The sequence below is a fragment of the Sycon ciliatum genome, chromosome 7 (assembly GCF_964019385.1).
Source record: "Sycon ciliatum chromosome 7, ocSycCili1.1, whole genome shotgun sequence".
Classification (NCBI taxonomy): domain Eukaryota; kingdom Metazoa; phylum Porifera; class Calcarea; order Leucosolenida; family Sycettidae; genus Sycon; species Sycon ciliatum.
This window is the reverse complement of record NC_088649.1, coordinates 27,206,907-27,231,873: the sequence shown is the minus strand read 5'-3', so window position 1 is coordinate 27,231,873 and position 24,967 is coordinate 27,206,907. Positions and strand designations below refer to the sequence as shown.

The 24,967-nt window shown below is 50.6% G+C and overlaps 1 long non-coding RNA gene across 1 annotated transcript in view; it reads right to left on the bottom strand.

Annotated features, from left to right (window-relative positions):
• LOC135820926 (uncharacterized) overlaps nucleotides 1–10,099 on the bottom strand; it is a 34,826-nt gene extending 24,727 nt beyond the window's left edge. Inside the window, exon 1 of the long non-coding RNA XR_010554218.1 lies at nucleotides 10,001–10,099. This is a non-coding gene — a long non-coding RNA (uncharacterized LOC135820926). The remainder of the gene's footprint in view (nucleotides 1–10,000) is intronic.
• Between the last annotated feature and the right edge of the window lie 14,868 nt (nucleotides 10,100–24,967).

Sequence of the window (24,967 nt, the reverse complement as noted above, 5' to 3'; positions counted from 1 at the left end):
CCACTTGCATCGGTTGCGACTGGAGGTCAGCGCTGGGCATCCACTTCTCTAGCAGGAAAAATGACTTTCCGTTCCATGTTGACAGAGTCTGGGGCCACCAGCTCAGGTCGCCCTTGGCTGAGGCTGAGAGGTGCAGCATTCGGTGAGATGACATCTCAGATGTGGCCTTGTCGAGGTCATACAGGCGGCGTAATAATGTACGGGCGGTCGGAATTGCTCTGGAAGCGAACGAGAGGTGGCCCAGGAGTGAGGCGAGTTCGCGTTTGCGAACGCAACCAGATATAGCAGCAGAATGGCCTATCGTGAAACCGTGACACAACCCATGCAACACAAAGTGAGAGAAGGAGTGATCAGAATGACGGTTAAGGAGCCCGGCTAATCGGCGAACATTGATGGGGGTCTCCACAGAATGTTTACGGAGCAGATGCTGAGGTGGCGGACTGTCCCCTGCCACACTTGACTTCTGGGTGCTTCCCGCGGCATTGAAGGCACACGTGGGCACGATAGCAGAATGAGTTGTTGCACTGGTCCCTGTTGAAGTTGCGGCAGATAGGCTTCCCAAGATGGGTTGGCGCGCTGGACTGCGGCGGACCTCCACTCCCAGCGCCGTCGGATGGAGGCCCTGGTCTAAAGGGACACCGGGCCTGGGCCAATGGATGCACCAGAGAACAGCGCGAACATGGCGGGCGACCACGGCTGGTGAATGACAACTGCCACAAATTGGAGTCGATGATAGCCCAGTCGTACGACAGTGGTTGGGAGGCTATGGCGCGCCGGAAACGCCTTTCATAACTTAGCCATGCGTCCACATGATACGAGTTATTTGCATCCAGAATAGTGGCCTGATATGCCAGCAAATCATTTGCCCTATCTGGAGCCGCCACGACAATTACTCTCGTGTAGACAGTAAACGCCTCGAGCCATGACGCTACATCGTGGACATGGCGGCGCTGGGCCTGAGTTGGCTTCTGTACAAGTTGGACAGAGCGGTTAGCCCCCACAGCTAGCTGGACCACATCGGGCTCCACACCCAGCTGGTCCGGGAGGAGGTCGTCGAAATCAATAATCTCGCCGCGCTCAATTCGCCCGCGGAGTTTATCAGGCACAGAGAGCGACGGACGAGCAGCCGGCGGATGGCCCAATGAACGGAGCTGGAGTTGACAGGCGGCACGACGGCTGCAGCAGATTCCAACTGCTCTACTCGCTTCATCAGGGGCTGGAGGACCTGGCCGACGGCCTGAGAAACAGCCGAAGCAAGTACATCAGGGGCCACACTCAAGGCGGCGGCAGAAGAAACTGACGGCGCAACGTCGGAGACAACAGAGGCCGCGGAGGAAGATAATGGAGTCCCGGTTGGTTGACGACGAGCAGGAGTTGGCCTCGCACGCGCATTACTGCCTGCAGCCGAATTTTGAGTTGCCGCCATCAGGGGCCACATTCAAGGCGGCGGCAGAAGAAACTGACGAAACTGACGGCGCAACGTCGGAGACAACAGAATCCGAGTGGGGAGGTATTGGAGTTCTGGGCTATTGAAGACGGACAGGATTTCGCCGCACACGCACATTACGTCCCGTATCCGAAGGTTGAGCTGCCACTCTGGCCGATGGCGTCTTTTGTCTGGTCGAAAAACGAGCCATCGCGAGAATATAATACTCAAATAATCTCTGGCCGCCGAAGACACGTAGTCTGACGGGACTGAGCTGAGAGAGAACAAGGAAAGCGAATACTGAAGACGGCAGCCAATCGGCAGAACTAGGACTGACACTCTGAAGCAGGACGGAGGCAAACTGAAATCAGAAATCAGAATTTTCGAGTTCAGAATTTGAAAGCTGACTGCAGGCAAGGAAACTGGAAAGACAGCAAGCTCTGTTGTGCGCACAGGAAATCTGCGCATGCGCAGAGCGTGGGCATGTGGTCTATGATACACAGCAGTATGTAGAGAGAGTAAGATTGTGCACACACGTAAGGAGGGTTATGCAACCCGTTATAAAGGCCAACAGCGAAGCAATGGTACGTGACGGTTAACAACGGTTAACTCCTACGTTAACCGAACATTATGCGAGAAATGCTCTCACACCGTTGTCACGCACTTCCCTTGACAGGCTAGAACGACTCCAGCGGAAAGCCGCCAGAATATGTCTCCACCTTCCCCTTTACACACACTTAGAACACTCCCACCTTTTGCATCGCATCAAATGGCCAACATTATTTTCACGCTTTAAAGTTAAACATATACTCTTCGCTCATTCTCTGCGCCACAATTATGCCCCACCACATATATTCTCGCTGCATACTGCTAGCAACGTGCAACCTTCGTATAATTTACGTCGCTCTCGTACTTGGCACTTGCCAACTCCGCGGACTGACCGCTGTCTCCATTCTCCCCTGTACAAGGCCCTTCATTACTTTAATTGCTTGCCCATCCAGTTTCGCGAAATCCCTTCTCGTACTCCCTTCAAATCCCAGATATCCCTGCTGTTGCACAACTATGTATGCTCGTGCAGCGACCACCCCTGCACTTCAGTAGTCATTAAACCCTTGGCCCTGGCCACCCAATTCTTCCTCACTCTTTCTCCTTTCTTACACTATTATCTCTTATTGACCACTGGCTATCGTGAGAATAAAAATTTGAAACAACAACAGCAACAAGAAATCTGCTCACTGCTGATTAACTCAATCTGCTCCTGCAGCGCTCACCCTCTCGCATGCTTGTAAAGTTCAAAGTGATGTAAATCACTTTCTAACTGTTTAACCCACAATCTCACCTTCTCATAAATTTATCTCTTATTGTCGATGGTGCCATCGTGAGAATAAAGAATTCAAACAACAACAACCGACCTGCTTTCAAACAAGAAATCTGCTCACTGCTGATTAACTCAATCTGCTCCTACAGCACTCACCCTCTCCCATACTTGTAAAGTTCAACGTGATGTAAATCACTTTCCAACTGTTTAACCCACAATCTCACCTTCTCATAAATGTATCTCTTATTGGCGATGGTGCCATCGTGAGAATAAAGAATTCAAACAACAACAACAATAGTGTGTGAGTAGGAGTAGGAAGCAGATTTTGGTGCTCCACGTTTTTCCCTAGATTTCTGTGGATTGAGGCTTACCAGACCCCAACCATGGAGCGCAACCTTAGTACTGATGCCGGAAATGGTGAGCCATGATGGAAATCTCTTACCCGAGAGGATATGAAGGCCAACACCATAGTTTCCACCAGTCACGCCGGTATCAAGACAGTGGATGTTTCCGAGGCCCTTGTAACCCAAGGGTACACGGACGTCGCCTCCGTCCAGATTACCAATTCCAACCTCACAAAGGTATCGTTATTATCTGCTACGCAGACTGACGCATTGCTGGGGCACGGGGTTTCTTTTATCGGCGACAGCCATTTCTCTGTACGGCCTGCATTCACCAAACAACTACAACTCCATATCTTTGATGTCCCGATCTGGATCGAGAATACCGTTATCTGCAGTGCTTTGGCTGCATTTGGCCAGATCCAGGGAGACATCCGCCATGGTCAAATTCAAACCCCGTCGGGGATTACTGTAGGGACAGGTATGCGATTCGCCACCATCGAGCTGAAGGAGGGATGTCGGCAAGTTCCGTCATTTGTCCGCACAGCCGACCGGCACCAGTTTCGTGTCGGTCACGAGGACCAGAGGGCTACCTGCAGGATTTGCATGGGGGAGCACTTTTCTCGATCGTGTCCGAGCAAGCGGCCCACGAACAAACCACCCACAAAATACACAGAGCACCGGCTGCACTCCCTGGATCACAACTGAGCTCGGGTACAATACAAGTGCGCCCGATGCAGTGAAGCTGGCGTGAGTGCTAGTTCAGGTAGTAGTTGTACAAACACGGAACCCAGCGCCGAGCCCGAGAGCTCAAATCAATCCAACAGCTCAGCATGCACGCGCACAGAGCCCAAGGGTTCACACTCGTACGCCAGCGCAGCTCAACAGGGAGCCCGCGCACAGGTCAACTGTACACACGGGGCGGCCGAACAGGTGAGCACTGCACCCGACGAATCCCGTACTAGTACCGGTAGTACCAAGAGTGCATAGACAAGAGTATGCAACTGTGGTTATGGCCCAGTGGCAGTGCGCGGCGCGTTGCCTTCATTACGTAACTTGCCCTCATCGCGTTCTGAAAGCATGCATTCAAACTCACAATTTCTCGCACGAGCCCATCCGTTTTTGCTCCATTCGTTCCAGTACCTACGCGATCTCTGCATTCTGGCGAGTGAACTCCAGTTATTATTATTATTTATTCATTTTTTGATAGGGCAATCCCCACAGACTCAAGGTCTTCTTACGGGGTACCCTAAGAATGAAAGTAATGCATGGCGAAATAGGGATGGCGATGCAGCAGTGCGGATATCAGATGGAGCACTATTCCATCTGTCTGCAGCCAAATAAGAGAGAGAAAACAGACCGTAGCGTGAATAAACTCGGGGTAAAACAAGACCATTGGAGGAGTGAAGGCGGGTCCGACATTGCAAAGTGTTAGCTGCTGAAGAGCGACGTACAAAGAGGTCTCGAAGAAGGACACTGGTCTGGCCTAGGACGCAACGGAAAACAACTGAGTACAATTTTAAACTGAAGCGGACTGAAATCATTTTTTGCATTAAAGAGAAGCGTGCGATAATTGGGGCTGAATGGGAGGACGAGGGGTAACCAAACACTATCTGTAATGCACGTTTACTGATCTTGATCAGGTTATCATATTCGGTGGTGCGAAGACAGTGTACAGTTCCATACGAAAGTTCATTTCAAACCAGAGGGAAAGTGCAGTGTTTGATTTTCCGCAGTGTGCGCCACTGCGCGGGCTGCAGCTGACTGATGCAATGAAGGCAGCGCGCCACGCATCTGGCCCATAGAAAAGAGATCACATTTGCATACTCTTCTTTACGAACTCTTGGTAATACTTGTACTAGCAAGGACGCAACACAGAAAACTGCTGAAATGGACAGTGCCAGTGCGTCCGAGAACACAACCAGCGAATGGGAATCCAAGGAAATACCAAGCAATACATCCTCCGCCGACCAAACTGAGGTAGCTGAGAGTTCCAGCTTGCAGGTAATTGCTCCCAGTACACCCCCAATGTCCGGCACCCCTCCGCCTACAGGCACTGGGGCAGGACACGACGACGGGGCCACCACTATTGCCTTATGTTGATGCGGATTGGATACCCTACGGTCCTCGTCATCGCCGACACAGCCACGGCCATTCGACCATGGAGGAGAGAGCCAAGGCCAATGAGACATGGCCCTCCCCTCAGAGGAAGCACCCGAAATACTGAGTCCAGATAGGTTTCAACAACTAGCTGTGTTGTTTTGTACCTGTAATTGTTTTGTAGCTGTAATTAGGTGCTTCATGAGGTGGTGTAGGGAAGTAGATGAGGCTGTTGAGTTGTTTACGAAATCGGATTTTGCACGACGCAGGAGAGTGGTAACACAGCTTCTTTGGCCAGTAAACGTTTTACAGTGAAGGTATATCCTGTGTTTTCTGTGCCAAAGCCTTTGACTGAGTATGGCATCAGGGCCTCACTCTCCCTCATTTACAAAACATATATCCTTCCTATAATTGAATATGCATGCATTGCTGTCACCCCGCCTTCAATCACAGCCCTGGACCGTCTTGAGCGAATCCAGCGCAAGGCGGCCAGAATTTGCCTCTGCCCCCCCCCTCTCTACACCTCTCTGAATCATTCAACACTGTTCCATCGGCTCAAATGGCCGACGATGTTCTCTCGCCGCAAAGTGAAGCTCACCCCTCTTGCTCACTCCATAAAATACCAATATGCCCCACAACACATACGCATGCTCAACACCCAGCTCAAGTAACGACCCAGTGTAGCCTTCGACACGCACGCACTTGGCACCCCCCACCCAGCAGAACCGATCGCTGTAAAGACTCCCCACTGTACAAGTCCCTAGAATACTACAATGCCCTCCCTGCTAGCATTCGTGGCGTCTCCTCCCGACCTGCTTTCAAACAAAAAATCTGCTCACTGCTGATTAACTCAATCTGCACCTGCAGCGCTCACCCTCTCCCATACTTGTAAAATTCAAAGTGATGTAAATCGCCTTCCAACTGCATAACCCACAGCCCCACCCACAGCATCTCACCTTCTCATAAACTTATCTCTTATTGGCGATGGTGCCATCATGAGAATAAAGATTAAAAACAACAACAACAACAACAACAACAACAACAACAACAACAACAACAACTGCCTATAATTGAATATGCATGCATTGCTGTCACCCCGCTCTCAATCGCAGCCCTTGACCGACTTGAGCGAATCCAGCGCAAGGCGGCCAGAATCTGCCTCCGTCTCCCCCTCTACACTCCTCTGGATCATTCAACACTGCTCCGTCGGCTCAAATGGCCGACAATGTTCTCTCGCCGCAAAGTGAAGCTCACCCTTCTTGCTCACTCCATAAAATACCAATATGCCCCACAACACATACGCTTGCTCAACACCCCCGCTCAAGTTACGGCCCAGTACAGCCTTCGACACGCACGCACTTGGCACCTCCCACCCTCCAGAACCGATCGCTGTAAAGACTCCCCACTGTACAAGTCCCTAGAATACTACAATGCCCTCTCTGCTAGCATTCGTGACGTCTCCTCCCGGCCTGCTTTCAAACAAGAAATCTGCTCACTGCTGATTAACTCAATCTGCTCCTGCAGCGCTCACCCTCTGCCATACTTGTAAAGTTCAAAGTGATGTAAATCACTTTCCAACTGTTTAACCCACAATCTCACCTTCTCATAAATTTATCTCTTATTGGCGATGGTGCCATCGTGAGAATAAAGAATTCAAATTCAAAATTCAAACAACAACAACAACGACAACAACAACAACAACAACAACAACAACGACGACGACGACGACGACGACGACGACGACGACGACGACGACGACGACGACGACGACGACGACGACGACGACGACGACGACGACGACGACGACGACGACGACGACGACGACAACAACAACAACAACAACAACAACAACAACAACAACAACAACAACAACAACAACAACAACAACAACAACAACAACAACAACAACAACAACAACAACAGCGCTCACCCTCTCCCATACTTGTAAAGTTCAAAGTGATGTAAATCACTTTCCAACTGGTTAACCCACAATCTCACCTTCTCATCAATTTATCTCTTATTGGCGATGGTGCCATCGTGAGAATAAAGAATTCAAATTCACAAAAAAACAACAACAACAACAACAACAACAACAACAACAACAACAACAACAACAACAACAACAACAACAACAACAACAACAACAACAACAACAACAACAACAACAACAACAACAACAACAACAACAACAACAACAACAACAACAACAACAACAACAACAACAACAACAACAGCAACAGCAACAGCAAATGCAGCAGCCACAGCAACAGCAATAGGAACAACAAATGAGTAGGAGTAGGAAGCAGATTTTGGTGCTCCGAGTTTTTCCTTAGATTTCTGCGGATTGAGGCTTACCCGGGTACCAGACCCCAACCATGGGCGCAACATTAGTACTGCTGCCCGTAATGGCGAGCCACGGTGGAAATCACTTATCCGAGAGGACATGAAGGCCAACACCATAGTTTCCACCAGTCACGCCGGTATCAAGACAGTGGATGTTGCCGAGGCCCTTGTAACCCAAGGGTACACGGATGCCGCCTCCGTCCAGATCACAGCTTGCTCTGTGAAATGAAGAATTCGTTGAGGGTAGCGGCTTTTTGTGCTGGTGTCGTTGCAGGAGTTGCTTGGCTCACTAGTTCGGGTATGCGTTGTTTTGTAGCTGTAGTTAGGTGCTTCATGAGGCAGTGTAGGGAAGTAGAGGAGGCTGTTGAGTTGTTTACAAAATCGGATTTTGCACGATGCAGGAGAGTGGTAACATGGTTTCTTTGGCCAGAGAACGTTTTCTAGTCGTCGGGTGAGCGTGAATGAAGGTGTATTCTGTATTTTCTGTGCTTATCCTTGATCTTTTTCAAGCGGCCCTTTGATATTCATGGTAATGCTGGCACGTCCCCTTTGTCCGAAGGGGGGGGGGGGTGAGTGCATGTAACTTGGCAGTGTTCTTGGGCGATGGTCAGGACTTTGTCGCGCCAGGATTGCCAGAATGAGTCAACTGGGCATGGGTCATGTTGGTTTAGGGTGGTGGTTGAGATCTGTGCATGAAAGGGCTGCTGGAAGAAGGTGGATAGTGCTGTCTGCCGATGACTAGAATGTGGTTCTTCCGGATCGTGAAGGGGAGTTATGGGGGCAGTTGAATATCGATGTGGCCACTGATAGTAGTTTGGTCGGATGTGCCAAACGGTGGAAGTGATTGGATATGAACATCATTGCTGTGAAATCAGGCACGTTAAATTAGGGTGCAAAATCCTGCATTCTGGGCACTTTCGGCATTGTTTTACGATGGTGGTCGTGGTCGGGCGAAAAGGTGGTCTGGCCAAAGCCGGACCGGCCGGAGCGTCTTCTACGCCCCTGGAAATGAGGAGATAACAAGGTCTAGGCATGAGAGAGGTGTTTGTCGGTGAACCTGACATGTTGTGTGAGGCCGTATCTGTGCAGAAGAGTTTGTGTGTCGACCCCAAGGTGATCTGTTCTGTCTGTGGTGAGCCACTCACTGTTCTTGGCATTGAAGTCTCCAAGTAGTAGGACATAGTCACCTCCGGTTCTAGCTGGTTTAAAGTTGCTTTCCAGCTCTGCACAAAAGAGGGTGCCATCGCTACGGGGGGGGGGGGGGCGGTTAATGGTGGCAATAATGAGGGAAAATTCATGGGTGGAACTTCCCGTCCATACGCTGTCTGCTTCTGTCATTGGGATTTCCAGTACACTTGTGGCTAGAACATTCCGCGGTATACAAGGCAACTCCACCACCAAAGCGCTGCCTGTCAGCTGTGGTCAGGTTGTGGCGTGGGATTGCATAGAGACTGTCAGAGTCTGATGTGTCAGCTCAGGTTTCCGGGACTGAACTGACTGATAGTTCATTGGGAGATTCAGAGTCAGACGAACCGATAAAGTACTACTACTGTGAATGAACAAATTTTGGCCGATGACAAACTTTGGCCGATCTCGAAAGGAAACTTTTGGCCGTCATTTAACTTTGGCCGATTTGGGTTTTCAAAAAAGAAATCGATTGGTATTTGTTGCCCTTACATGCAGCGATGGCTCAATAATGCATCATTTGCCTCTATGACAAATTTTGGCCTGCGATTTACTTTGGCCAGTTGGTACCCAGCGGCGAAATCAGCGAAATTAAATCGCCAGCGAAAATTAGTTGATTTACAGTAACTGGTCCAATTTGCTGAATAAGCAACGCACATTGGTACTCAGAAAGTTCAAATTCACTGACATTGGTATTTGCTTTGGAAGTTGTATGTTTTTTTGGTTATTGCGGTTGAAACTTATCTGGACTCAGTATTTCGGGTGTTTCCTCTGAGGGGAGGGCCATGTCTCATCGGCCTTGGTTTTCTCCTCCATGGTTACATGACCATGGCTGTTTCGTCGACGGCGATGAGCGCAGGGCATTCAATCCGCATCGTCAGAGGCAACAATGCAGGCCTCATCGTCAATGCCCGCCCCAATGCCTCTAGGCTGAGGGGTGGCGGACGTTGGGGACTGGGAGTGATTACCTGCAAGCTGGAACTCTCCGCTACCTCAGTTTGGTCGACAGAGGATGGGTTGTTGTTGTTCTGGTTGGCATGCCCAAAGCCAGAAACACACGCCATCACACCGATATCTGTATGAACCCTGGCTAACGCCAGACGCTAAGTATTGTCTTTTGAATAGCTTCAGGTTGAATAATTACTTGTTCGTACTTTCAAACAAGAACACGCTGTTTTCAGTAGATTCTGTTTGCTGAAAGGAGACCAATAAGTGTGCACGAAGGGAATGTGTAAAGTTCAACGGTAAGCCCTGGAATGTGTGATGTGGTATAAAGGGGCTACTTACTTAAAGCAATATACTTTTTTACATCATATCCATCTAAGATGGTGCCTTGTGAAAAATCCTTCGGGAACTTGAGAGCACACAAGCGAAGGTTGAGTGAAACTGCGCTGTGAAGAGATCTGTGCATGTATGGGACACAAAATATAATTAGAAGTTGCAAGAAACTACTCAATAGCCATGGACAGTGTAACAGTATCCACTATAACTGGCACAGTTGTCCTCCTATTATCATTATCACCTTTGATATTATCATCAAGATAGAGTTTGCTCACGTATTGCCACTGATGGCCTTGTTGTGATGCGGCATATTCTGATTGGTACATTCTGATCGTTTTTTTACTAGTGTGTTACACTGTTGTATTACATGATGCATGGAATGTTTCGGTTGCCTTTGATTTGGTCCTAACTTGCAGCTAACTTGGCATTGTTACTGTATAGCATAGTACTATGATCGATATTCTAAAAAAAGTGTTGTGTGTTTCTCTCTGTTGTTTACCTACCATCATTGTAATATTCATAATGATGCATGGCTCCACATCTTGGCTGCTGGATGCTAGCTCGGTGGGTGCCAATCTCCGGCCTTAGGGTGAGTGCTGATGGGTAAGAAGAGGGCGAAAAAAGTGTTTTCAGAACACTGTTTTCGTCCTCTCATTCTTGTTTGAACTAGCACTGCCTCTCGGTATTGAGCACTCTCTTGGACAGCCTGGAACCTCTGTTATATTCTGAAAATAATTATAGTTTTATCTAATTGTTCGCAAACTCCAATGCAGCAACTTACACATGAAATTTAGGAAACTTCACTTCTGTAAATGTTGGTTTGCGTTGCGCAAACCGTAGTTAACCTACATGTCACAGAGCCGCATATCCCGCATGGAGATGCCGTCCGCAGACACGCCAAAACCGGCTAAGTCTCATACGAGCTCCGCTAAAGTCGTACGCACTGCCGGGCTCCCGTGTGGGGCCCCACACAAGCATTTGCAACCGCGACGCACGTACGGCATGCCGTATAAGCCACCTATCAGCCTTGGGTGCAAGCTCACCCAAGGCCACCCTCGCAAGGCAGGAACAAGTAAAGACATTCACCAGTTGTTTGTTGTGCCTGCCCGCCGCAGAAATTGTTTGAAATTGTCTTCTTCCCCCCCCCCCCCCGCTCTCAGCGATAGTCTTTACACCCACCATGGCTTTCTCGGATTCACAAATGGAGTCTATCCAGCAGATCGTGGCAGCCAGCGTGGCAGCAGCCCTCAGTGGCAACGCACCGGAGAACGTCACGGAGCACCAAGAAGACGGTATGTGTGCTGATGAATTCATGCACCATACGAACATGGGTTACCCCTCCTGCATTTCACACGTCTCGGTGGAGACAGTGGATCGGATCAGACGAGTCGAGTATATAGATCTGGCAAATATATTTCTACCGGGTTCCGCATAGACGAGGAAGGGGCACTTTCGGTGACAAGCGCACCGAAAGGGAAAATTGAGAACCTCGCCACGTGGACCGAGGCATGGTCTATTTTTAGCCTGATCGCCATCCGCGATCAACCTCGCTGCGCCGCTGCACTGATGCAGCACCAAATACGCATGGTACAGGCAGCCGGGAAGTACCACTTCTCGGCAGTCGTGGACTATGACACGCGGGCACGCCAGGCCCTGTCAAAGGACCCAAGCCGATCCCTGGCGGAGCTCGACACGGAGCTTTTCGCGACGTGTTTCACGGGTCAGGCCCTTCCCAATTGCAGCATTTGCAAGAAGGTGGTGCACTTGGCCGGAGCGTGCACCTCGGCCTTTCGCGGCAAGCAGGCGAAAGAGAGTGCAAGCACTAAATCAACCGAAATCTGCCGCCGCTACAATCACGGCGCCTGCAGTGGCCCATGTCGCTTTCGACACGCCTGCCTCTTCTGCTCAGGCTCGCACGCCGTGTCAGCCTGTCCAGCCAAGAAATAAGAATGAACAGCAATCAGCCCCGGCACCACTTTCTTGCATTCACCCACCCCCTAACACCCCTATGAACATTGCTGCATTACACCCCAACACCCCTATCAATATTGATGCATTACACACTGAATTGCTGGCGCACCCTAATCCTGCATTTGTTCATTCTCTAATTAGCAATTTACGTGCCGGCTGTCGTATTGGGTTCACCGGACCCCGTGATGTGTCCGTACGCAGCCCGAACTTGTCTTCAGCGGCAGCACACCCCGAGGTCATCGACCAGTACCTGGCCACGGAATGCAGTCGCGGTCACACCGCTGGCCCCTTCAACGCGCCGCCATTCGTCCATCTGCGCACCTCTGGCGTAGGTGTGGTACCCAAGAAGTCGGGCGGCCACCGGCTCATCATGCACCTGTCCGCCCCCGATGGGAACAGAGTCAATTCGTTCATTGACAAGCAGGCCAATCGTTTCTCCCTAATTATGATTGACACGATAGCAGACCACGTGCGCAGGACGGGCCCCGGAGCCCTTCTGTCAAAGGTGGACCTGAAGCACGCTTTCCGGCTCTGCTCCGTGCACCCTGACGACTGGCCGCTCCTCGGCATGTTATGGAAGGGCAACTACTATTTCGACACTGTCCTGCCATTTGGCCTACGCTCCGCTCCCAGTCTGTTTAACTGCCTGGCTACTGCCCTAGAATGGATCCTCCGTAATAACTACAGTATCCCTGCACTGGAGCACTATTTGGATGACTTCGTATCAGTGTCTCCAGCAGCCGAGTCTGTCACGTCCTCTGCGGCCGCGACCCACAAAGCCACTATTCTGCAGGTCTTCGCAAAACTGGGTGTCCCAACAGCAGACGGCCCGGACAAAGTTGTTGGCCCCACCACCTGCCTCACAGTGCTTGGCATCGACATTGATTCAGCGGCAGGGGAGATGCGGCTCCCAGCCGAGAAGCTCCGTACATTGCGGCAACTCCTAGCAGCCTGGGCCACCCGGCCATCAGCGTCCAAACACGAACTCCAGTCCCTCGTTGGCCACCTGGCGTTCGCCGCCAAGGTCGTGCCAGCCGGTCGTACGTTCACTCGCCGCCTCATCGACCTGTGTTCCTCAGTCACCAGCCCTGCCGCGGCCGTCCGCCTCACCAGTGAGGCTCTCGCCGACATCAAATGGTTGCAGGATTTCCTCCCACTATGGAACGGAAAGGCCCTCCTACGCGACCCCGTATGGTCTAAGTCCCCGGACCTGGAATTGTTCACCGACGCGTCTGGCAGCGGTTTCGGCGGCTTTTACCAGGGTCGGTGGTTCGCGGGCACATGGTCAGCGGCGCAGCAGGCCCCACCGTACACGTCCATAATGTGGAGAGAGATGTGGCCCATCGCCATTGCCTGCAAACTCTGGGGCCCCCACTGGGCACAGAAGAAGATCCTCCTGCACTGCGATAATTCAGCAGTGTGCACCGCCTGGGAGTCCGGCACATGCCGACACGCCGGGGTCATGGCACTGATACGCAGCACCATGCAACTCACCGCTCGCCACAACTTCTGCCTGCTCGTCCGTCACATCGCCGGCGTCGACAACAGCATCGCAGACGCACTCTCCCGGGCCCAGTTCCAGCGCTTCCGCCGTCTGGTTCCCGACGCGGAGACTGCCCCATCGTCACTCGCCAGTGCCCAACCCGACAACAGATAGTCGCATCCGTCTGCCGCTGGCCAGGCGCCCCAGCCGCCAATTCAAGCTCCCAGCAATCCCAGCAATCCCAGCTACCACTGCGCGGGCTCGCCGTACGTCCGTAGTCCCCCCAGCCCAGCATCTCGCATCTCTGCTCTTTTCTTGTTGTTTTGTTTACCCTACTCTACTAACCCACCTACAATTTCCGCTGGCAATGATCCATGCCCTCGCCAGGGCGAACCCTTCTTGGTCTATCTTACCACTCTGTGTGCTTAATGGGCTTATCCGGCCCCTTAGAACCCCCCTTTTCTTTTTGGGAGGAAGGGGGGGGGGGGGCGACACCCCGCAGGCCCCGAGCCGGCGACCGCTGTACTCGGGGGCGCTCCATATGTACGCTATACGTGTGGCCCGCATGGCGCAAACAAAATACGGGCCAGGCACCGTGTTGCCATGCTACCGAGGCAAATTGTAGAGGGCGTTAAGCCTACCTAGCAGGTGTAGGTTTGCCTGTATACTAGGGGCACGGCTCCGTGAGCCTGACCTACTCGCTGTCTTGTGCTCTGCGTGTATATCCAGGCTCGCAAGCCGCGCGCATAACATCCCGCCGGATGTCCACCTCCCGCCGGAGGATCGCCTACAGACACCACCGCCGCAAGCAACGGCTCCGCGAGCCAACGCGGATCAGACTCAATGTGCTGAATTGTGCACATTTTGATCCTGGATTGGCAAGTATTGTGTACAGCAGTGCATGCGTCGGTTCAACATCGTATTTCGTTGTATACGGCGAAGTCGCTTCACAAGGAGAAAATCGACAGGGGGCGGGAATTAGAGAGGGGGCGGATCAACGGTACTTTATGGTACATGTATTCATTGCATTGCTTACAATAGAGCGAATTAAAGACTAGATGGATGAATGCATAGAGATAATTAACCCCAAATGTTCTACAATTAGGCCTGGGCAGATAATGCTAGTTATTTTGTGGGATATTGCTAATGGCAATGCCAGAAAAACTGTACCATAATGCTACTTGCTTGTTGCAAATCACACACCATAACGCTACTTATAATTCTGGCATTTTCCACCCATGCCTATCTACAATCCACAAGTCACAGTTTGTACAACAGACTATGAGTGGAAGTAAGGTCTTTGTATTAGTCAGAAGCATAACATGCCGTGTAAACAACTAATCAATGGTAAATCACACACCACGACATCCATCAGAGATAGCTAGCATACTACAGAACTTTTTAATAATACCAAGAATAGTCTTATCGGAGCAAGAACACAAGCAAATGTATGGGAAGTAAACTAATACAATACAGCGCTAGTAGGTATTGGTACCGTACGTGCGTGTTGCCTTTTGCCCAGCACTTCTTTCTTCTCCTCTTCTTTTCCTTCCTCGGCTTTTGCCGGATCTGTCTGACATGAGGCTTCAACAGCTTAGGTGTTATGGCGAGCGACTGGGATGACTGGGATGAAATGAACCCTTTTTTTATTATTATTATTTTTTTACTATGTTCACATACCGAACTCATAAATAATACCAAGAGTACATAACCCCCCAGAGTGTGCAACTCCCACATACCCTGTTGTCCCGACAGAATTTCAAGTTGACGTCATTATTTATGACGCAATGCTCCTTGCAGCAGTGATTTGCAACATGTGTACGGGTGTCAACGCATCACACGTTTTTCTTTGCAATAATTTGTACAGGATCGATCGGCTTCGGTCAACCAGAGGTTCCGGATTCGTCTGATAATCCGTGTACAGTGCGCATTGCATCATCAAAATGACGTCAACTTGAAATTCTGTCGGGACAGCACCCATAGTGGAGTTGCACACTCTGGGGGGTTATGTACTCTTGATAATACAGAAAGACTATGGTACTGAGACAAGGACAAACGTGACAACTACTGAGAAGGGGCTGCACCGAGATGCAGCAGTGATGGTGGGGCATTGATGGCTCTGCCGACCTGAGGTCTCGGCATCACGGCCAGAAACATGCACCAAAAACAAAAGATAGAGCTGAAAGGGTCAGCAAAACTAAAAAGAAAGCAGGGGCAAACAACAGCTAGTACTAGTGTGCAGCGCATTTGTAGCAATGGGAGTCGTTGACGGGGCACTAGAATGTAGGTGGGTCGACAGGCAGAATGTCCGTGGACCATCGCCAATCCCGTCGGCGGAGGTATTCGTTGACGTTGCACTTAAACTTTTGAAGATTTTGCGAGTTGGGGCGGAGTCTAGAAAAGCTGGCGGCAGGGAATTCCACAGCTGGATTGCACAATGTGGGAAGCTTGGCGCGGTACGGGATTTCGTAGCTGGTAACTGTGGCCGGCGGCCATGCGGAGATCGTTTCGAGTGCGAGTGGCGTCACGGGGCTTAAGCCTTGGCTGGAGGACTGCCAGCAATTGAGTCGAAACGGTGATGAAATGCAGTTTGTACGTGTATGTTAATGCAGCAACGTATCGCCGTAGGCTGAGGCTCTGTAGCTCCATCCCGGGACCAATGATGCGCAATGCACGGCGTTCGATGCTATCTAGGCGTGCAAGATGTTGTTGTTGTTTGGCTTTATTTAGAGTGGAGTTCCAAAACAGGCCTAAACCTAATGATAATGGTCCCATAAGATGGTGTTGTAACCTCAACCGCATGTATTCATCGATGTCTTGATTGTATAGCCATCTTGGCTAATGAATCCTCACTTCTCTGTGTTCAGGTCCAGGTGCTGAAAGCATGGCCCCGGAAGCCCCGTAGGCATTCTACCACCCAGCTCTATTCATGTCTGCTTCAGAGATTTGGTGCGTGCACGTGCAGCTGCATGTGTGTACTCCGCCGCTAGGTTCTGCGCTAGGTTCTACGCGCACAGGACTTGCTACTCTTTGCGCGCCAACTCTGTTCTACGGGACACATACTTCTGCTTTTGGGAATATAATCTGGTACTGGTTGTTGCTCTCGGGGAGTTCTCGGAGAGTTGTGGAAAGAAAGGCTTGAGTTTTCAAGGTGACTGGACTGTCTTGAGTTTGAGTGTGTGAACGGCGACCACCGAGTATAGACGAACCATAACAGATGGGAGGGAGCAGCTTTCATCCAGACGAGCGGAGCATACTCCAAAACAGGCCGTACAAACCCCTTGTACACCGTGAGGCAGCCTTCTCGAGAGATAGGGCGCAGCTCGCTGCAGGAGGCCCAAACGCTGTTTGCCACGTATCGACACTGCACGGATGTGCTCCGCGAAGGACAGTTTCGGATCAAAATTCACCCCCAAGAGCTTTATTGTGGATGACTCTGGCACAGTGTTGCCTCCAAAGAGGAGAGAGGGCAAGGCTAGCTGTGCTCTTTCCAGCGTGACTGTCTTAGCCTGGGATTTCGACGGCTGAAACGCTACACGCCACCCCTCGCCCCAGTCTGACAGATGATTGATGGTGTCCTGGAGCAAGGCAACATCAGTGGGGAGGTCGTTACGGAGAAGAGTGTACAATGTCGTATCGTCAGCATAGGCTTCCAGCTGCGTGTTCCCAGGAAGGCATGTTGATACGCCGTTAATGTATATGAGAAACATGGTTGGCCCCAAGATGCTGCCTTGTGGGACTCCCGCCTTGATGGGGTATGGACGGGAGGTTGCACCACCGACAACACACTGTATGCTTCGGTAAGACAGGTGCGATGTCAGCCATGCAAGGAGGATTCCTTGGATGCCACATTGCTGAAGCTTGAAGAGGACACCTGCATAAGAGACCTTGTCGAAGGCTCCAGAAATGTCAACTGCAAGTACGCGTGCTGCGCCCCGTGTCCGATAGAGCATGCCCAGGAGTGGTGTAGCACAATAAGAGCGTCGGCTGTACCCAGATTCCGTCTGAAGCCAAACTGATTCGCTGCAAGCAGTGAGTTACCCTCGAGGTAGTTCGTAATTTGCATGTTGATAATGGTCTCCATTACTTTGGATATCACACTAAGGAGAGATACAGGGCGGTAGTTCTTGAGCTGTGAGCGAGATGAGCGTTTATGCACAGGAACAACATTGGCGAGCTTCCAGGCCTCAGGTTAGTATCCATGCCGGAAGCACAATGAGAAAAGCTTGGTCAGGACCGGTGCGAGCACCGAAGCGCATTCTTTCAGGACACGGGGGGAGATGCTGTCCGGCCCCGTGGCTTTCGACGCGTCGAGACGGCGCAGGAGGCGGTGAACAATCGGGATGCGGAAGTGGACGTGGGTGAGTTGTAGATGTGGGTGAGGCACGATGTAGGTCCCTGTCACCCAGGCTGCACTTGCCAGCAAAGAGGTGACCAAAGCAGTCAGCCTTCTCCTTGCTGGTGATGTGTTCCTTCCCGGCATTGTCGAGGAGGAGGGGATGTCAGAGTTTCGGCCAAGACTGCATGCTCCTTTCAGGTTGCACCACCATGCCTTGTCACGAAGCGAGCCGCAGGTGAGCCGGGCCCGAAGGTGCCAGTCCTTCTCCTGCCTGGAGTGCTGAAATGTGGTGGCGCGGGTAACAGAGTCGATGAAGGATTGCTTCTTGACGTCATTGCCGAGGTCGTGCCGCCATTTCCTCCATTCGCTGTCCTTGATACGCATCACTTGTGTGCACTCAGGGGTCCACCACTTGGGATCAGATGAGCGGAGGACGAGAGTCTTATGGGGAATGAACTGGTCCATGCCTGCAGCGATGGTATTGGTGACTTGTAAGCAAGACAACTCTGGATCGTCCGTGATAATGGAGGCCCAAGGGACAGCCTTGAGGTGTGCTCTGAGTCGCCCCCAGTCAGCACAATTGTATTTGTATTGTATTTATATCATTATCTCATGGCACATCATGATGACGGCCAGTAAAACTGAGACAAGGGTGAACTGTGTAACGCCACACAGTACGCGTGGTGGCCTCTCCCCGGCATGGTGAAATGGTCGGGAATTGACCTATCACAGTTCCATGATCTGAGCGTCCTAAAGGGGCAAGTAAAGTGGTGCTGATGGGTTGTTGGAAAGTGGAGGGATTAGGTCTAGTGTGTTGGCACCTCGAGTGGGCTCTTGGACATGTTGCGTGAGCTCGTGGGTTATACAAAGATCCTCGAGGGCATCCCAGGCCGGGGTTGACTTCGCGCTACCAAGCCAATCTGCACTATGCACGTTGAAATCCCCAGCGAGGATTATGTTCGGGGACAGCTCTTTGGCCTGAGGTAGTGCATCGTCAAGTGAATCGATGAGACAGAGGTCGGTGGGGCTACAGGAGCCTGGACGGTACACAGAGCCGATCACCAAGCTTGTGCCACCATGGAGGCGGACTTTAACCCAGAGTGTTTCGTGTTCTTCAGACTGGAGTTGGTCTAGATAAGCAGAAGTAAGGGTGGACTTGATTCACACAGCGATACCTCCTCCGTGCTCGTTCCGGTCTGTGCGATGTGGCATGCCGTATCCAGGGATGGACGAGTCAAGGCTAGTTATGGCACCAGCAGAGAATTTAGTTTCAGTGATAATTGCTACATCTATGTCGTGCTGGTTGAGTGCATGCCTCAGGTCGTCCAGCTTGTTACGAAGGCTACAGGCATCAGTCACCAGCAGTTTGAGTCCTGTTGGAGAATTAGGGTCACCCAGTGCTGACGTCATTCTTTATCATTGGTCAACTGGCATGATAGTTGCATCAAACTTGGCCTCGGTCACAACAGCGATGTCAACATTGTGATGCGTGACAGTGTGGACAAATTCTCCAAATTTGTTTGCTAAGCAAAAGCATTAGTCACCAGGAGGCGCAGTGACTGGGTCGAGGAGGTAGGTTGTGCTGTGGGTGTTACATTATAGTTATAGTTCTGCATTTTTTTTCAAGTCACGATTAGACTCTGGCAAGCGGACTAAATCCTGAGCCTGGAGCTAGATTTGTTGGTTTCCGGGAATCCTTCTTCTTCACCCCAGTTGCCAATGTATGGATATTTGTTTTCGCTCGGATACGATACATACGTTCAAAGTGAGTGAGATCCTGGTAACTCGAAGGAGCATCAGGCCAGACCTGTTTAGAACGTACAGGACGCTGTACAAGCCATACACTGGCGGTCTGTTCATACCAATACTTGATCAGTGCACTAAACAGAGGAGTAGAACGCTCGGGATCCAGAGACTTTTCGTAGTACTTGAAATGAAAGAAAAACTGGACAATAACACGTATAGCTTCTTTCTGTCCTGCTCCGCAAGCCGGCAGGAATTACCTTCAAAATCCGGTAGAAACATTGTCACCACTACAACATCACTCTCGAATAACGGGGCACCCTAGCAAAGTCTGCTCTCATTTGGTTCTTTTCGGTCTAGAGCCAAAACAGTCGTTGGATCTGCGAGATGAGTGGAACGAAGCATAATAATAATTATGATAGTAACATACTTCACAGAGTCTTCGCAGCTCTAGAAATGTGAGGCCCTCCTCGCGAGCAGGAAAATCCATGACAAACGAAGACCTCAGTTAACCGAAATGTATCAGCACGTTCAACGGCAACACATCAATTTGGTAAAGAGGAAACTGAATAACTAGACAAACTGTGACCTATTTTGCTAAAAGGTATATGAAACCCACGTATCATCAAGGTGTGTATTTGTTTGGGCCGTCGACATGCCTGGCGATATCCCGTACCTGTCCCGTACCGTACCATCAATGTGTGTGTTTGTGACAGACGGACCTACGTCTGGTGCTATCCCGTACCTGTCCCTATTAAATACACAAGCTCGGCCGATCGGGGAGCAAACGTCTCTCTGTCCCATAAGCTGCCACATACCAACTAAATACAAAACCATGCACTTAACACGAGCTAACTGTTACTTGCACGCGTTGCCCATTTCACGAACCCAAGCAAAGGGATTGGACTACTATTATAACCAAGAGTACTCTTAAAAAATTGGTTGTGAGCAACACTGGCTCACACTCAAATAACTGCTTTTCACCAGAAAAATACTATATTTCAACGTTTCGGTCATGAAATAACCATCATCAGGAATGAAGTGGGCACACCGGTTAGGATGGGTTAATATATGAGGAGCGCTGCGAACTGATAACAAATCACACCTGCATGCACTATGACGAGAGAGAGAGAACAAAAGGACAAAACATCACCAAAAAAAACCAGGTATAGAAATAACGCAATACGCGACAACTCTAAATATGGCACAGGTACAAGCAACAAACAGAATGTACATGTGCACTAGGTGCGTGCAGACATGTAATTGCAGGCGCTAGCAACAACAGTAGTAGTAACAGTGCACTAGTGCAAGGGGTGCAAAAACCACCACTATCCAGGAAGAGCGAGTATCAGGGCCAGAAATATGTACAAGGCGGTACTTCACCAGAGAATTCACAGGAGGTCCCATCCTGCGTTATTGTTTATGCTGGGGCTCGTGTCGCGAATTTGTATTGCTTCGCGTATTCTCCTCCTGGCCCGATCCGACTCAGTGGCAAGGACGCGAACCTCTGTGAATGCCGACTCGCCAAGCGGCAGTACCTCGCCGCCATGGTGAAGTCGGTAGTGCTCGCCCAGGGCTTTTCCGGACGTCTTGTTGCGTGAGTTATCATTGTGTTCTTTTGTTCGCGTTGCTACACTACGGCCAGTCTCTCCAACATACTTCTCCGAGCACTTGCAGGTCAGACGATAAACCACGTTGCGTCTTGTGCATTCTACCTCGCTCGATTGGCATGCAACGCAGGAGGCTTTAGGCCTTCCTCGTCGCCTCGGGGCAGCGGGATCCACCCACTTACGGCAGCAAGGTCCAGTGAGGCTGGACTTAGTGACGCTGTTGGAAAGCCTTGCATTCTTGTAGATTATCTGTACATTTAGATTGTATTTGTTTAGAAGACGGTGGACCTTGTAGTGGATGGCATCCGTTTTGAATGGTAACTTCAACGTGGATCGATAGTCTTTCTTTTGTTTAGCAGGTCGTCTGGCTCGTTCATGAGCAGTCGCGATAACTTTGTCAGGAAAGTTGTTGAATTTTAATGTGTCAATAACCTTTTGCTCACTTCGCTGGCGGGCTGCAGGATCAGAGGAAAGGCGGGCCGCGCGGAGGAATTCCGAAGACGCGATGGCGAGTTTTTGCTGTTGCGGAACGCACGAGTTGAAGTCTGAGACGAGGCCACTGTGGCAAGCTTTGCGGAACAGCTCGAATGATATTGCGCCCTCGGAGGAGACATGAATAGTCGTGTCCATAAAGTCCACCGACCCAGTTTCCTCCGAAGATTGATACGTGAACTTGATGCTCGCATTGGCGGTATTGAAGTATGCAATCAGCTGGCGGAGAAGCGCGGCCCCCAGTGTCCACAGCATAATGATGTCATCAATATAACGCTTGTAGAGTACGGGAGCACCAGGCGAGTTTAGCAACAGCGAGGTTTCGAGGTCATGCATGAAGATAATCGCAAACGGGGGCGCTAGGTTGTTACCCATGGCGATGCCTTCCCTCTGGTGGTAGACCTTCTCACCAAATCTGAAGTAATTGGATCTTAGAACGAAGGTTAACAGCTCTTCGATCTGCTCCACGCTTAAACCAAATGTGTCAACAGACTCGATGTGCTGCTGCAGGACTCTAGCGACCGCCTCCACCCCCTCAGCGATAGGGATACTTGGGTAAAGAGCGACCACGTCCATTGTAACGATGATGGTCCCCGCTGGGGCTTGTAGGTCGGGATACACTTGCCGGATATCCTCCAGTGCTTCCAGCGTGTTTTTAAGATGTGCTGGGACATATTTCAGGCATTGGTTCAGTATACGCTCCAGGACAATAGAAATATTGGTCACCGGGCTATCAACAGCTGACACAACTGGCCGAAGCGGTACCGTGGCTTTGTGGTCTTTAGGTAGGCCATACATCTCCGGAAACCTGTTGTCGCCAGGGAGTATGGCTTGGTACAGGTCCTTCTCTAGTGTACCACCACAGACGCGTTGAAGGATGGTGCGCGTTTGCTTCTCCCAATCATCGATGGTGACATTGACGGGTGTGAACTTTGTCCCATCTGACAGGATAGTCTCGGCCTTATCAAGGTACGTTGCCATCTTCATCGCCACAAACTTATTGCTCTTGTCGGACCTCTTGACGACCACGGAATCATCGTCGCGGAGGTCGGTAAGCCGCTCGCGGTCTGTTCGAGACATGTTAGGCCGGGGAGCTGACGCTGTTCGGTAGATATTCATGACCTCGCGCTTGAAACTGGCCAAGCCGAATTCTTCTTCCCTTGGCAGCTTTGGACCCTGTTCAAAACCGTGGGCTTTGATATGCCAAATTTTGCTGTCGAATGTGTCCGGTTCTGCATTGGCCTGGTTCTGCTGCTCCACATTTGCGTTCGCCCACCACCGTAGCGAATAGGCCATTCTCTCGACTCCAACCTCCACATCCTCCAAGTCTCTCTTCCCCACTCGGCCAGTGGATGGCACAAAGCCAGGGCCGTTCCGCAGCACAGCTACTGTCTCATTGGGTACGCAGTGATCTAAGTCGAGAACGCACGCTGACCGGTCCTGGCCAGCGTCACCCGCTGCTGTCTCCGCCCTAACTCTCCCTGCACGAGTTCTCGTCAAATCAGCTTGCTGCCTTAGCCAGTCCAACTTCCTGGATAGGCGTCGTCTCGAGCTGCGATACTCCTTGTTGCGAACGGCATCACAGAGATGTCGGAGCCAAACGTACTCTTGCTTGGAGTATGGTCGGAGTTCAGCCCGGTAGGTGGTGAAGCTCCCGTAGCAGAGAGCTCTCCAATTGAACTTATCTTCTATGGCATCATTCAGCAGGCTTCGCACATACTTCTCCCGGCGAACCACTCTGGAGTGACGGGTCCCACATGCCAGAGGAATTGAGTGCTGGATGAACACTGGCGTAAGTTGTTCCCTGCGACATTGCAAGAGAAAGTTGAGTTGACATATGCACCTCTCCAACTTGAATGCCCACTTCACGTACAACCATGGCGTCCTTGTCCTTGAGGAAGAAAACCGATTTAAAATCTTGTAGGACGCATCACGCAGCTTCATAAGTAAAAAATTGGTTGTGAGCAACACTGGCTCACACTCAAATAACTGCTTTTCACCAGAAAAATACTATATTTCAACGTTTCGGTCATGAAATAACCATCATCAGGAATGAAGTGGGCACACCGGTTAGGATGGGTTAATATATGAGGAGCGCTGCGAACTGATAACAAATCACACCTGCATGCACTATGACGAGAGAGAGAGAACAAAAGGACAATCTAAATGTACAGATAATCTACAAGAATGCAAGGCTTTCCAACAGCGTCACTAAGTCCAGCCTCACTGGACCTTGCTGCCGTAAGTGGGTGGATCCCGCTGCCCCGAGGCGACGAGGAAGGCCTAAAGCCTCCTGCGTTGCATGCCAATCGAGCGAGGTAGAATGCACAAGACGCAACGTGGTTTATCGTCTGACCTGCAAGTGCTCGGAGAAGTATGTTGGAGAGACTGGCCGTAGTGTAGCAACGCGAACAAAAGAACACAATGATAACTCACGCAACAAGACGTCCGGAAAAGCCCTGGGCGAGCACTACCGACTTCACCATGGCGGCGAGGTACTGCCGCTTGGCGAGTCGGCATTCACAGAGGTTCGCGTCCTTGCCACTGAGTCGGATCGGGCCAGGAGGAGAATACGCGAAGCAATACAAATTTGCGACACGAGCCCCAGCATAAACAATAACGCAGGATGGGACCTCCTGTGAATTCTCTGGTGAAGTACCGCCTTGTACATATTTCTGGCCCTGATACTCGCTCTTCCTGGATAGTGGTGGTTTTTGCACCCCTTGCACTAGTGCACTGTTACTACTACTGTTGTTGCTAGCGCCTGCAATTACATGTCTGCACGCACCTAGTGCACATGTACATTCTGTTTGTTGCTTGTACCTGTGCCATATTTAGAGTTGTCGCGTATTGCGTTATTTCTATACCTGGTTTTTTTTGGTGATGTTTTGTCCTTTTGTTCTCTCTCTCTCGTCATAGTGCATGCAGGTGTGATTTGTTATCAGTTCGCAGCGCTCCTCATATATTAACCCATCCTAACCGGTGTGCCCACTTCATTCCTGATGATGGTTATTTCATGACCGAAACGTTGAAATATAGTATTTTTCTGGTGAAAAGCAGTTATTTGAGTGTGAGCCAGTGTTGCTCACAACCAATTTTTTACTTATGAAGCTGCGTGATGCGTCCTACAAGATTTTAAAGAGTACTCTTGTTATAACGAATGAACAAAGTCACTAGATTACACCTGCACCAGAGATGAAGGCGACAGCGCCAGCCATCAATAAATTTGGTCACTACCATATGTATCTATTATTGCACGATTAAAGAGGTCAATATATGAAATATAGAACGAGTAAAAGACCGAGGTCCCCCGAGGTCTTTTACGAGGTCTATAT